The sequence below is a fragment of the Engystomops pustulosus genome, chromosome 6, assembly GCF_040894005.1.
Source record: "Engystomops pustulosus chromosome 6, aEngPut4.maternal, whole genome shotgun sequence".
Classification (NCBI taxonomy): domain Eukaryota; kingdom Metazoa; phylum Chordata; class Amphibia; order Anura; family Leptodactylidae; genus Engystomops; species Engystomops pustulosus.
In genome coordinates this window covers 58,882,781-58,895,731 of record NC_092416.1, presented here as the reverse complement: position 1 = coordinate 58,895,731, position 12,951 = coordinate 58,882,781, and the positions used below count along the sequence as shown (strand labels likewise).

General features: G+C 41.8%; 1 protein-coding gene across 1 annotated transcript in view; it reads left to right on the top strand.

Annotated features, from left to right (window-relative positions):
* Window positions 1-395: 395 nt before the first annotated feature.
* Window positions 396-12,951, top strand: part of GPR153 (G protein-coupled receptor 153) — a 59,621-nt gene continuing 47,065 nt past the window's right edge. Inside the window, exon 1 of the mRNA XM_072156242.1 lies at window positions 396-857. The gene's annotated coding sequence lies outside the window, so the exon portion shown is untranslated. The remainder of the gene's footprint in view (window positions 858-12,951) is intronic.

The following is a 12,951-nucleotide window of genomic DNA, read 5'->3' as shown; positions in this document are numbered from 1 at the left end:
GTACTTTAGAATTCAAGCTAGCAGCGTCTAAAGTGACACTCCCTCCTGCAGCCTCTAAACTTGACTCATCTTAGGCAAATATGACGATTCTCTGCTCATTTTCTCATGCCTTTAGAGGAAACTTTTTTGTAGGTAAATGGGAGGGAATTTACATAAAAGAGGGAATTCTAAGGATGCCATTTTGGGGTAAAATCTAGTTACAGTTACAGGATAAAGCAGCAGATCCTGGAAACGTGAGCTTGCTAAAGACTAGAGAGAAGCACTGAGGAAGCTGTGAGCTACCTGAGGATCATGATGTCTACCCCCTGACCCTTCATGTGTGCAGTGTGGAGGTGACATGGGTGCCCTCCTTCCAGTGCACCCAGCTTAACCCTTTCCTGGGATTGCTGCCAGTATGGAGTGTGGGAGGATGCAAGGACGTCCTAGCCGCAATCTCCACATCTGCAGGTTAAGAAAAAGTTGTCAGATTGCAATTTCCCATCTGTGAGGAAGACGAAGTGTCTGCTGGAGGAAGCAGAGTGAAGCATGCGCTCTCTATTGCCATCCTCTCACACACATCCAAGCCAAATGATGAAGTGAGGGCTGGGAGCGGAGCAGTGACAGCGCGCGCATTGTTTCGGGTGGGCTGAGGGGCTGCACAGGGATTGTCTTTGGCTGGCTGTGGCGCCATGCTGCCCCCCGGGGCTCCGCTGTGTGGGGTGACATCGCTTAGCACCCTGATCATTCACTCTGCGATCGGATCGGCTGTGGATCCCCGTGGAGCTGGGGTTTTGCTCCATTTGCTTCCTGCCTAGGGACTCGAGGCTTCGCTATTTCAAGATATGTTCCTGATGATCCTGGGAATCACCATCCAGCAGGTAAGAAAGAGCTTTGGATTACTGCGACCTTGCTGCATGCAACTCTTACATATCTGCTGAAGACCCCAGGGTGCAGGGGTGCCCCACCACCCACAGGCATTAAAAATAGGGTCAGGTTCAAGGATCATGAAAAATAATTGTGCCGGGTATAAGGAATCCCTGAAAGAGGCTCCCAGTAAAGACCCCCTGGTGCTTCTAAACTGTCTCCTAAGGTATTGAGGGGCATCCTGAATGTTCAGTTCCTGGGGAAATGATGGGTTAGGCATAGGTAAAGGCTGGCAGGACCTCTCCATGTGTAGAAGTAATCTCAGGATGAAAGAAGGTTAAGGGTAAATGAGCCCATTATTCTTATTAAGCAAAAAACAAAAGATCTAGATATAAACCAAATCTTCCCAAGTTGTGCCATCTTAATTATATGGGTATACGGATAAAGTTTATTAGCAAATATGGGGTGTAAGGAGCCCATTATCCTGGTGTGCTGTACAAGGTGAGGAGTTAACGCTTATATTACCTTCCTAATCCCTTTAATGTATAGGGGCACCCCTAATCCTTTTTCAGGAATCCCTTTTTCAGGTTATGCAGAGGTAAAGGGGACAAAGACTCCCCTCCCCATTCCATTAAAGAGGAAATCCCCATTTTGACATACATTCAACGAAGTGCTTAAACAAAGAAACTTCACCTTGGTAGACAGCACACATTGGATGCTTGCCTTTGTCATGTGTTATGTAAGAGGTGGGTGGACGCCTCATTCCTGGCTATATTATTAGGATTAGATACATTGCATTACAATTACATTGTGTCAGACCAGATAAGACGCATGCCAACCCCCTTCACACGTGGATATCTTTTGTTTTTAATGCTCCACAGCACACGTGTTTAGATCGTATGCAGGCACTAAGGGGTTAATGAAGAATACACAATAGGGGGTTTACAAGGAATACCCCCACGCAGTATATGCTTGGCGGTCAAAGGGGGCGCCAAGCCCACTCGCTTCATAAATTGATATACTGTGAGTTAGGGGACCCCCAATACTGTGATCAGGGTTAAATATAACATGTATGTGTGTGTCAGCCTCTACCACGCATCACCATACACATGGCAAACAACTGCCCCTAATTTCAAGGACAATCTCATGATGGTCACACAGGAAAGGCTTAGATACACTGCCCATGTAGCACATGATTGCATCAGGAAATTCTTCTATAGTAGGCGTTTATACTTTGTGATAGTGAATATATGGAAGAGATGTCACGCGTGAGGGGCTTACTCAGATATCGCAACTCGCTGTCCCTACAGATTGTAATTACATTCTGTATCTTGTCATTGTGTGGAATGTAATGCTGGGCAGTCCTCTAGGAGAGGCTTAGATATATACTTAGATGCACATGAAAGGCTTAGATACATGAGAATATCCTGTGTCCTCTCTGAAACATTACACGTGATAGGCTTAGATACATCAACTTGGCAGCTTGACTGGCAGTGTGGTGCTCTGCGATTCTACACGAGAGGCTTAGTTGCTCAAAAGAGTATCCCAAAAAATAGGCTTAGATTCAGGGGCGGGATCTAGGGGTTTAATTGTTTTGTAGCATAATTTTTTATGGGGTTTATTTGTTTTGTTTACGCATGTACCGCATTTGTACTTTTGATTGTACACCATACCCGTACTATAGTTGTTTTTGTAAGAAACAATAAAAATATGTTGACAGATAACACGCTTAGATACATGATCTCAGCAGGATGTGATGGTATATATGGCTCCATATTGTTCTCTCTGAGACTTATATATGCCAGTCTAGCAGCTTATGATCAATTATGTAGCACTAAATTACCATGCAAGAAAGTGTCACATGTGCTGAACATAGATCCATCAGCTCAGCCACATATGATAGAGAATGTGCTGCTGTGTGGCCCTGTGAGATAGCACAATACACAATAAGCTTAGATACATCAGCCTAGCACCATGGTTGGCAATATAGTGCTCCAAGAGCATATTGCACAAGATAATCTTAGATACATCCTTCTAGCTGAATATGATGGTGAAATTATCTACAATAGGTTTAGATTCATCAGTTCAGTAGAACATGACAATGAGTGTGCTACTGACTGTTTCTTAAAAATTGTATTTCAGCAGCACATAAAAGAGAATATAGAGTTATGTGGCTCTTTTATCTAAGATGTGTTTAGATCAGCTAAGAAGCTCATGTAGAGTTGTGTGCTTCCCTCCCATACAGTATAACATACAAGAGACTTAGATACATTATCATAGACGCACATGATACACTGAGTATCCCACATTATTATAATCATAATAATAATTCCTTCATTTATATAGCGCACACAGATTCCGCAGCGTTGCACAGAGCTTGGCTAATCAGTCCCTGTCCCCATTGGGCTCACAATGTAATCAACCTACCAGTATGTTTTTGGAGTGTGGGAGGAAACCGGAGGCCCCGGAGGTGATGGTGTTAGAAACATACTATATCTCACACAATAAGATATAATTTTATATACATGAATTGTACTAGTGAGTGGACTGTATTCGATGAGACAATACTTCCATAGACATTCTGGTATTATTTGAATGATTTCCTTTCCAAGGTTTTATCCCCAGGCTCTCTTTCACATAAAACAATAAAGTGTTATTTCCAAAAATAGACCGCAATGACTGTAAATGGACAAGACTCCCAGGAAATGACCAGAAGTTCTACTGACCCAGAAAAGATCTTTCTGACCTCACATTCCATTCATTTCTATATATAGCCGCATCTGTCACTACAGGTCATATGCAGAGACGGAGAGGAGCTTCTAAATCCGTTTTAGCCAGGAAACCTCACAACAGTGGTTTAGGATGTCACATACATAACTTCAACCCGGAAAGTGTTGGATTATTAGGTTTTACTATCATGATTAAAGAAGTGCCTTTACCTCATCGCCAGTCATTCCTATCCATAAAATGGGCGCAGAGTCATGTGATCTCTCACTGTCATGAGCAGCCACAGTATGAATACTGTCATAAAAAATCCTGTAAATGTGATTGTTCATGGACAATTAGAGATCACATGACCCTCCATCTGTTACCATTTTTAGGTCAGGAATGTCTGGCTGATGAGTTCAAAGGGCTTCACTTGACATTTCAAGAAAGCAGAGGAAAACTATTAATAGATGTATATTGGTAAATCACCTAATATACCGCCCCACATAAGATAAACCAGGGGCGTAACTTGAGGGGGTACAGAGGTTGCGGTCACATCAGGGCCCAAGAGGTTTAGGGGGCCCTTATGGTGTCACTTTGCCATATGAGAAGACTATTACTATAAACCATACATTATAGTCGGAGGCCTGGCACAGGCTTTGCACTGGGGTCCATCAGCTTCTAGTTACGCCACTGAGGCCAACCCCTTTAAGGCTCCATTGTCATGAGAAACCGTATACTGTGGTTACATCCCACCTTAAAAGGACATGAGGTAGGAGCTCTGGTCTCAGACAATCAGTATAATTGTGGATTTGAAGATGTTCTCACATATCTCCTCCCTCATGTCCTTTCTAGCAGGATGCTAGTACATTATAAAGCCTCTTGTAGTCACTAATGTTCCGTTCCATGTAGGAATATCTAATCTTCATCTAAACATTGTTTGACGGTTTCATTTGCATCTCTAAACTTTAGACTGACCAAGGGAAATACTAGTTATTATTAGCAGTTCATCCATTGTTACTGGACTGGAGAATGACAAAGCGCACAAAGAATTTGACGGGAGAGAAATTGACAATAAAAGAAATCCCAGAATGGAATTCTACCAATGCCATTGGCCATGACGTGCACATGGAAGCTCCCCCTGGGTCCTGGTCTGGTATCACAGTATAGCGATGCTGCAGATGACCACAATGTAATAACTGGGATTAGAAGTCTCACATCAGCTGTTGCCACTTATGTTCTGCAGTTTGCTGTCTATATGCCATGTGTTAATTGGATACATATTACTAGGATATTTGTGTAGTAAATATAAAGCAGAACAGATGGCATGATGCTCCACGACTTTCTCATGTCTGCTCTCTGGAACCTATGAGACTTTACATGTCATGTAGCCATCATGTTCTAACTAGACACGTGACCAGATGCCATTATATGTGTACTGTACATTGATAAGCAAGGCCTAGGTTATATGTATATTATATATATATCGAACACAATGGCCCACATTTATTAAAGCCCCGCAACAGTTTTTTTGTTTGACTTTGCACGTTCTTTTCAATGCAAACTAATTGCACACGTATTTATAAATTGTCAGTGACACATTTGTGTCTCGGCTGCACTATACTTAAGGCAAAACAAAGTTCTGCACTGAAGGGCTGTTCCGGTGCACAGTCGAACCGTGCGCCACATTTATTATACAGTGTCCAAAAGTATTTTGTTGCCTGCCCTATTTAAAGGTGCACCAAAAAAGTTGTTGCACTCTGTCGGAGCAGTGCAGGGGGCGCCACAATTCCTGAAACTGATGCACCCTGCACACTACAAAGGTGCAGTTTGCACTGTTTTTGATAAATGTTGGCCAATATGTATATTATAGTCTCTAAATGCAAATGCAGCTGATAGTGTTCGGTAATATCAAGGAAGAGTGTAATAGAGTGAAAAACTGCCTCTGTTTGTGGAGAGTGGTCCGACTATCACCCCCTATTTAGAGCAGCCCTTTATTACAGCTTAATTTACCAATTATAGCTTTTACAACCCATCCACTGGGTAAGTCATAATTAAATAATAGGTAGGATACATACTGGCAGAGCAAGCCAGCCCCCTGTATTTATATACCGTAGGTGCATGTCCAAGAGTAGCAATCAGCTATGACCAATATTGGTTAAGGAATAGGCAAAGTTTGTAGGAAAAGGAAAATAATACCGCTAGTGCTGTCTTACTTAAGGCAACTCCTTCTACATCGATGTATGACTTTGAAGCAGCCTGGCAGTGGGATAATGGCCAACCCATTACCTATAGACAGTGCTATTTTAATGTCATTGCATCTTACCAGTAGAGTGAAGTGAGCTGGTGAAAGGTCATAGACTTGGGTCAGGAGAAAAATGCCTTGTTAAAGTTTCCTTTTCCCATCCTGGAAAAGGAACGCCCGAAATGGTCCTCCAACCAAATCTTCCAGTCTTGAAGGAGAATATTTGCATATTCACACCCACAATCTCTAATGGAGCACACATGACCTTTAAGTCTCCATAAGGAAAAATAAACCCTTCCCTGTCCACTATTGTGAAGATGCTGTTCATTGACCTTTAAGCAAGGTAAAGTTAAGCCCTATTTAAGGGGTTGTCCAAGAGTTGCAAAAAAATTAGGAGGCGGGCTGGGGCAGGTTTTTTAAAAAAATATTAAAGTGTACTCCTACCGATTTTCCGTGCTGTGAGGTGGCCAACCACGCCCAACCATCACCATATACCAGCGGCAGTTACAGTGCTGAGAGATAGGGATGGGTGTGCATGGCCGGCCACCTCAGCCGGCCGGAAGCTCCCCGAGCCCGAATCAGATCAGGAGCGGCGGAGGTGAGTAGACGTTTATTTTTTTTAAAAGCCCGCTCCAGCCTGGCTCTTATCGGAAAACCCCTTTAAGACACAATCTAAAACATACAAGATGCATGTCAGATTGTAACCAATTTCAAAGCAAAAAGTAGTATAAAATTTTAAAAAACCTGTGCATTATACTGTGGCTGATATATATTTGTAGTAGAAGGGCATGTGGGGTGACATTCTAGCAGGTGGGTGGCCATGGCTCATTTTCCTGTGCAGTGAAAACCACATAGGTAGGTAGACATGATTGTTTTCCCATCCCTGATTATAATTAATACAATACCCATTGTTGGCCCACACATCAGAACAAGGATTGATGTCTCACATCAGAACAGGCTTCAGATTCACTTGCAATCAACAGAAAGATTTTTCCCTGTAGAAAGTGTCTTTAATCAAGTTTATGACATCCCAGAAGACCTCTGATTTTTACAAGCTGATTCCATATGAGAAAGATCTGTGTTAATGACTTGAGCTGCTCTTTGTAGAAGATTTATGTGTCATAATAAGAAGAAATGAAAACTATGTGTATACATGACCTTGCTTGCTGTAATACTTAGGAATTTTACTAAATTTGGACTGGCATAGTTTCAAGGATTTTTACAGGATAAGAAAAAAAATTGTTTGTTCCAACTATAGTTTGGGCCACACTTGGCACAGGTTGTGCTTCTGTTTGGGAATGGACATTAGGTTTTAAAAGGAAAAGTCAGACATGGACAGTGAACCCTACAGCTATACCCGTCCCTCTGTCCCTTCCTATTTGCCTATCTTACCCTAGACGGTAAGTGACAACTGACAACAGGTGACCAAACAAACAAGAATGTTCATAAAAAATACAGGTCAAAACCAAGAGGACAGTGCAGTACAGAATCAAAAGACAAAAATGGTCAGAAGATAAGCAAGACTGAAAAGAGCAACATATACAGACATCCAGAAACAAGATCAAGCTCCAAAGAAGACTTATAGAAAGCACTGGGTAGTTGGCAGCCTCTTATGACATATTAGAGTCCCGGTCCACAGACTGTATGGACCAGTCCCCTGACATTCAGGCAAGCCAGACTAGCTGGGGAGGAATGTGAGTGGAGAAGGTATCTGTTAGGAAAACCCATGGCTGGAATACTGTACACAAAGGTAGGGAGCCTCTGCTGCAGAAACTTCCTATCTATCTTGCACGGCCCAGGGAGGTGAGACCAACCCAAATAGGTCTGTCAGCCACTGTGAGGTGGTACGGACAGAAAACATCAGTGTGAGCATTAGGACAGTATTCAGACTTAGGGAAAAAAACAGGACAGACTGCGATGAAACAAACAGGATTCAAGAGAGCAAAGGAAACTAAAGCAGACACAAGAAAAAAGAAATAAAGATGAACTGACACAGAACATAGAAGAGTGAGCAAAACCTTAACTTCCCTAAAGCGCTCGCATCCTGGATGCCCGCTGCCCCGATTGTGCAGCAGGGATAATTCGCTGCGGACAGGAGGCGGACACTAACATTGTCAGCACGGAGGGTGGAAGGACCAGCAGACACGGTGTTCCATCCAGCGGATTTGACAGTATGGGGCAGATTTATCAAGCAGTCTGAAAGTCAGAATATTTCCAGTTGCCCATGGCAACCAATCACAGCTCCCCTTTAAAATATTCATGAGCACTGGTGAAATAAAAGCTGAGCTGTGATTGGTTGCCATGGGCAACTGGAAATATTCTGACTTTCAGACTGCTTGATAAATCTGCCCCTATCTGTCCATCACAGATAGCTGTAGGTTTGTTCTTAAGTTAAGTTTGTATGTAAGTCGGAACTGTATATTTTATCATTGTAATCCCAGCCAGAACTTTTTTGGTCTCTGTGACAATTGGATTTTAAAAATGTTGGGTTGTCATAAGAATCAGGATTAACACTAAATCTTCATTACAGACACCTGTGATAACTGTTACAGCTGTTTATTGTAGCCTAGGACTAAAGTACAATAAATTACCAATATCCAGAGGTCCGTTTGTAACTAGGGGTCGTATGTAAGTCGAGTGTTCTTAAGTAGGGGACCGCCTGTACTTGAAGAGAATGGCAGCTGGGAATCGAGAACCAACAAGAGCTGCAGTGCTGAAATTGTGAGCCAGCACAGGGTAAGTATTCAATTCTTTATTTACATGTGCCCCTGAGGTGGTGCTCACACATGGCATATGAACCACGTTTTAAAACGCAGTTCAAATTCAACAGGGAGAAGGTTGGCAATGAAATGCACGCAAAAAGGAATGTAAACATTGCAAAACACGTGGTGCTCATTACCGATCATATGCGTTTCATTAGAAGCACATATGCGTTTTTGCAATTGCAATTCAAATGCCACATGTGAACATGGCCTAAAGTTTTTTTTTAGTCCTTTAAATCCTCCGAATACAAAAATTTTAATATCAGTCCGTTATACACATATGTGTTGGGAAAATTAGTCGCCACGGTTTTAGAATTGACATGGTTGCCAGCCAATCTTCCCAACAATGTCCTGTTCTTTTCAAGGACCGTAGGTCAGTGATCAAAGAAACGTGATGTACCCTTACTTTTTTGTGGAAAAAAAAGTGTGTGAATAAAATAGTGACACAACAGGGACTGATAACAGATACTTTTTCTGCAGATGTAAATGTGATGCGTCTTTCTGAATACACACCAACCCACACGTGAACTTAACCTAACACGGTAAAACATTATGAAGTAAACTCCTATGCTTCCCATTGCTGTATCTACAGGCAGCCAGATTCTTAGGCTACATTCACACACATGTATGGGTGACGTATATACGGCCGACGTATGTACGGCCGATATACGTCCCACATACACTTCTATGGGCTAACGGCCCTGTACGGGAGCGGTACGGTGCAGAACACGTGCGGCACCATACCGCTTCGTATCCCGGGAAAAGATAGGACATGTCCTATCTTTCCCCGTATTACGGCGCCGTGCACTGTATCTTCCTACGGAGAGGGGCGGGGGCGCTCATCCCCTGCTCCTCTCTGCAGCGCCGATGTATGTCTGCCATACTGCGGTACGGCGGGCAACATCGTGTGAATATAGCCTTATTGTTTAGCTCTACGGCTCTTGGAGGGGAGATATATTACAAAATTAATAAGCTCTAGCTGTATCTACTCCCTCCTTTTGTTTAGTAAAGTTAAAGGATTTCTTTTTGCTTTTGGTTTTTTTATTGTTCTAGCAAAACTTTTAATACAGAGGAGCTTTGTCTGCTGCAGAGATGTATGATCTGAGAGCAATCACTCAAGAGATAGTAACCGAGTCACGACGCCAGAATTAGTGTGATCGGCTGTCTGGTCGTGTCTGTATTTCTACCTGCAGCAGACACTTTCCAATACTGTGAAAATTAAAGAATTAGTTGAAGAGCGAAAGGCAGTCGTGACATTTACAGTAATTGTCTAATGGTTAAAAGGGTCAGAATGGCATAAAACTGTAAAAAAAATGATACACTCCTCACTCATCCACCACTTTTACTTTCTAGACCTCTCGGTCCACATAAAACGTGGTTGACCTATGAGTTGACCCACTGACTGACCTAAGGGGTGACCCACCTAAGCCAATGATGGGGTGAGCAGTAACTGTCTTCCATCTACTCTAGGGATTTAATTACCGCCCAGTTCTTGAGGTTTTCTTCCAGCGCTGATGGGATATAGTAAAGCATGCCTTGCCCTCAGTAATTTCTTCAATTTCCCAATATTACAATTAGTATTCTCTAGAAAGACAAATGGTAAAAGTATGTCAGGCTAAATATGATAATTAATGACTCCATTATAAAACCTGAAATCACTTTATAATATTATTCTGCATTTGTTTCCTCTAAGATCCATTATCAACATTTAATCTTTTCACATTTGTCCTTATTACACAGTGTGACCTGCTGGTTGGGCTATTTCCATGTTAAATAGCTTTAAAAGGTACAGGCGGTCCCCTACTTAAGAACACTCGACTTACATACGATCCCTAGTTACAAACGGACCACTGGATATTGGTAATTTATCGTACTTTAGTCCTAGGCTACAATGATCAGCTGTAACAGTTATCACAGGTGTCTGTAATGAAGCTTTAGTGTTGATCCTGATTCTTATGACAACCCAACATTTTTAAAATGTCACAGAGACCAAAAAAGTTCTGGCTGGGATTGCAATGATAAAATATACAGATCCGACTTACATACAAATTCAGCTTAAGAACAAACCTACAGTCCCTATCTTGTACGTAACCCGGGGACTGCCTGTATTGATATATTTCTTAATATGCCATTACTAGGGCCCAGACCTCCAGACTATGATTTGGAGATTTAAAGGGATGTAGCACTGCTGCGATCCTTTTTAAAGTGGTTGTCTCACATGCCGGCTCTATGAGCCACTTCTTTCAGGTGAACTGGCGGCTCACTAAGTCCCACCCCAGATCAGGTAGCCCCATCCATATCCTGTGACTATGCTTCCTTTTAACCAAAAATAAAATTAAGTAGCTTATCAAACTTTGAATTTTCTGATAAAATTGGCAGAATTCCTAGTATTCAATTATTCAAAAATGTAATTTTAAGTCCAACATACAATATGTGAACCTTCCTCATTCCATAACATAGCAAAAGTTTTCCATTGACAGCAAAACACACAGCGGCCAGTGTAGCCCCCCAACATAGTGCCTATAAAATGATAGTTTCAGCAAACTGCTTCCTATAGCAAATAACAACAGAGTGTGCCCTAATAAATATTGTAAGCATAGTAATAAACCATTCTACCAGCAAAGAACAAATAGAATCTGGCTACTTATGTGTGCCACAAGGGGGAGCTCACTGCATACACATATGTTTATCTTTAATTGGATCTATAAATACAAATACAGTAACTTTCCCTAGTGGGTGTTGGCAGAGAGACTATCCTGATTTGTGTGAAACTAAGGAGTTATTACTATATTAGGAGATTATTGGACAATACAGAACATTAGGCAAGTAAAATATACAAATTACAAAAAAGTTCAGCCTGAAATGATTATTTGCTATTCTTGTATGTAAGATACTTTCCCATTGTGCTGTTGCTTAGCGACGTAACCTCTGCAGCAGCTATAGAGACCATCCTCACACCTCCATCGCCCCCTCTGTCATATGATCTGGAGGCACTAGGCTTACTGTTAACTAGTAAACACCATTATTTAGGTCTGAGGCACAGAACATAAGATTTTCTTATACTGTATGCCTAGTAATATGACTTGCTATTAGTGGGTGATGCAGCTCTCCTTGTATTTACCCCTCTAAACTCCACATCCGCTCTTCTCATAATTAAATTCTTCATTAGTGTTTTCTCCTGGACTTGTGATAGATGAACCCATAGCAACCACGGAAGTCTAGGAGGATTTCTCAGGGAGTTATTGTCCTCAAACACTGCTATCTATTTTTAGCATCAGGTGTAAAATGAGCTAAAAATAAAACAAGTGAAGGATACAAGATAGTGCGGATGAGTATAAAATAATACAACAATACTATCTGTATGGCTTATAGTCTTTAGCAGCTTATATAAGGGCAAAACATTTGGGAGAGGACAGTCATAGCAGCTGCGTGACTGATAACTGAGAAAAATAGAATGCATTGTTAGTAGAGATTAGGAAGGTGTTAGGTTTGGTCCCCTTTCAATATAAAAAAAATATTTTCTTAAAGGGTTTGTCCAGTTTTCCCAACTAAATGTTGTTATCTTAATAATGAAAAGTTATACAATTTTACAATACACTTTTTCTATCAGTTCCTAATGGATTTCTAGATCTCTGCTTGCTGGTATTCTGAAGGCGACTTCTAGTGGATTAAAACCGGTCCATAGTCATTTGATGTCACACAGGTGTATAGGGTAGGTGATAATTGTTTGATCAATGGAGGGGCTAACCTGTCTAAACAGGGCAATAGGACCTTTTTTGGGACTGAAAGAGAAAGCTCTGAAAAGTCATCAGTTATCGTCCTCAGTTTCATTGAGATTGGAACCTGTCAGTGAATCAAACCTATGGTATGTCAAATGTCCTGGGTCATGAGAAAATCTGTGGCCTGAATAAAAATCTTTATTTTTATGAGCATTTTGGTGCATACCAGTTTGGTGCACCCTGCCTCACTGTTTCACAGGGGGAGGAGAACACTGTCACTGAAAGCCGATTAGTTGTGCGGGACTGTGACCCTGGCCATAGCAAAGTCTCCGGGCATATAGTTTCTAAAATTTTTCCTCATGATATCTTGCCCCCATGGTTGGATTGTTTTAGCATCAAATTCGGGTACGGGATGTCCTTTTGATGTCGGTAGAGGAACTTCTGATGTTGACTAATAAGATTTTCCATTGCGTAGAGAACCGTGATGACTCTACACTAGACCTTAGAGGGGACTGTCGTGCTTTATGTGTGCTATGTATTCATGGCTGCCTCCCACCATCGGACTACAGTTCTGTCATATAATGTGGTTCCAGGATCCAACGTTACTTTTTGTGGCAGAAAATCGTCACATGGGTTGTCACTCTGCCACCTACTCCTCTAATTTACTGTTATTGTC